Below are 2,548 nucleotides of genomic sequence, written 5' to 3' on the forward strand. Positions count from 1 at the left end.
ACACTGCATGTTCTTACTCATAGGTGGGAATTGAACAATGAGATCACTTGGACACAGGGTGGGGAATATCACACACCGGGGCCTGTCGGGGGGTGGGGGGCTGGGGGAGGGATAGCATTAGGAGCAATACCTAATGTAAATGATGAGTTGATGGGTGCAGCAAGCCCACATGGCACATGTATACCTATGTACCAAACCTGTACGTTGTGCACATGTATCCTGGAACTTAAAGTATAATTTAAAAAAAAAAAGAAAGAAACGCAGTGTTAAGATGGCTTCTGAAAACAGGAAATTCATCTGTAACCTATAGAAATAACTCATGTTAACTTGGTCACATTTTTATCAAATTAAGTGGTAAGATAAGTTAGATATTCACTAAATTCTGACCTAATACGGGGCAAAAAATAACAATAAAATATTTATTCTATTACATGCTATTTTATTTCCTTCTGATGCTTTGTTCATCCTCTTAACCACTGTCTCTGCCTCTGTCTCTATTTTTCTCAGTTTCTATCTGTTACTTTGTCTCTCAATCTCTTTCAATTTTGTTTTTGTTTTTGTTTTTTCCCTCTTCCAGAAAATCCAGGAAAGAAATATAAAACCACCCATGGTTATCAGACCTGTAATGTGACTCTGAAACAAAACGCTGTAACAGTTTATGTGCAAGTGGAGAAATACACAGCTCAAATCTGGAGAGCCAGCTCTGGAGGCCATGCCAGAACAAAATATCAAGCAGAAACTGAATGGAGAAGAGAAAAATGCAGCCCTGTCTGAGCAAGAGGGGAATGCAGATAAATGCCACTCTCAGAGAGAAAGCAAAGGGGGAAATATGGACACCATGTCTGAGACCCGGAGGAATTGAAATGAAGGTTAAAGAGGCTTTGAAAGAGATCAGAGCTATCAGTCTGGGGAAAGCTTTGCTTCAGCAAAGTTAGCGGAAGCATAAAGCATGTCAAGAATTAAAAGAAAACTATCTCCAAAATAATTATTCAGACAATGGATACTAAAACCAATGAGTTAATAGGACAGTTATACAATCTCAGTGTCTCCCCATAAGTTACATATTAATTAGAAAGGAAAAAGTGCCTTTACAGTGGAGTGATCTGATAGCCACCACGGTAACCAAGTAATCGACATTTTCATGACAAATAATGGGACACAATTAGAGTGACATGATACTCTGGGAAGATATCACTTTTCTGGTATTCCTGCCAAAAGTAGTTGACTTGAATCTAATCTTGGGAAAATAATTAATAGTTACAAACTGAGGAACATTCTCTAAAACATTTGGCCTGTTCTCCTAAAAAAGAAAGTCAACTTAAGAAAGACAAAAAAGATGTTCTTCCCAAAAAAAAAAAAAAAAAAGAAAGAAAGACAAAGAAACTGTGCATGATTAAAGAAAATTTAAAAGGCATAAAATAAATGCAATTCATGATCCTGGACTGTACTGTGGATCAGAAAAAAAAAATCATATAAATTGTGAATGGAGGCATTGTAAAAATTTTAATATGAACTATATCAAATAATACGTTATTAAACTTAAACTTGTTGAATTTAATAATTGTACAAAATTAGGGAATATGATTTCTTTGTTCTAAGCTTGAGAGATGTGAGGTTACAATGCCCACTAATTATTTCAGCTGGCTCATAAAAATTATAATAGTATTAACAACTTGTAAATTTAGGTAAAAGTGTATGCCGTTTCAATGTTTTAGTCTTATAAATTTTTGGATGGAATATTTTTAAAAATTAAAGTTAAGCTAAGCACAGTGGCTCACACCTGTAATCCCAGCACTTTGGGAGGCCAAGGTGGGTGAATCACCTAAGGTCAGGAATTTGAGACCTGCCTAGCCAATATGGTGAAACCCTGTCTCTACTAAAAATACAAAATAGGTAGATACATAATACAAATAGAAGACACATAGATAATTGTTTATTTAACATTACTGTATTTGTTGCAATAATCAACCTTTTTACTTAAAAACCATTTAACAAAATATTTAAATTTAGGAATAAAATTAAAATCTTAAAACCCCAAAACAAAATTAAAAATCACCTTGCAAGCAGTTAAACTGAATGAAAACAATGAATAATGGGAAAAAATAGAAAAAAAAATATTTCTTCTAGGATCCAAAGGAAAATGTAAAAGATATGTTCAAATAAACATTGAAAACAATGGAAACAAAGACTATAGTTAACTATAGTTATAGCCAACTAGTTAACTATATATACCTTTTTCAACCACTAGTAACCACTATTCTACTCTCTACTTCTACAAGATCAACTTTTTTAGCTTCCATATATGAGTGAGAGCATTTTATATTTCTTTGCCTGACTTATTCATGTAACATAATGTCCTCCAGGCTCACCCATATTGCCATGAATTACAGGATTTCATTCTTTTTATAGCCGAATACTATTCCATCGGATGTATATACCACATTTTCTTTATTCATTCCTCCATTGATGGGCACTTAAATTGATTCCATATCTTTGCTACTGTCAATATGCTGCAATAAACATAGTAGCGCGTATATCTCTTTGACAT

This window comes from Pongo abelii, chromosome 6, assembly GCF_028885655.2.
Source record: "Pongo abelii isolate AG06213 chromosome 6, NHGRI_mPonAbe1-v2.0_pri, whole genome shotgun sequence".
Taxonomy (NCBI): domain Eukaryota; kingdom Metazoa; phylum Chordata; class Mammalia; order Primates; family Hominidae; genus Pongo; species Pongo abelii.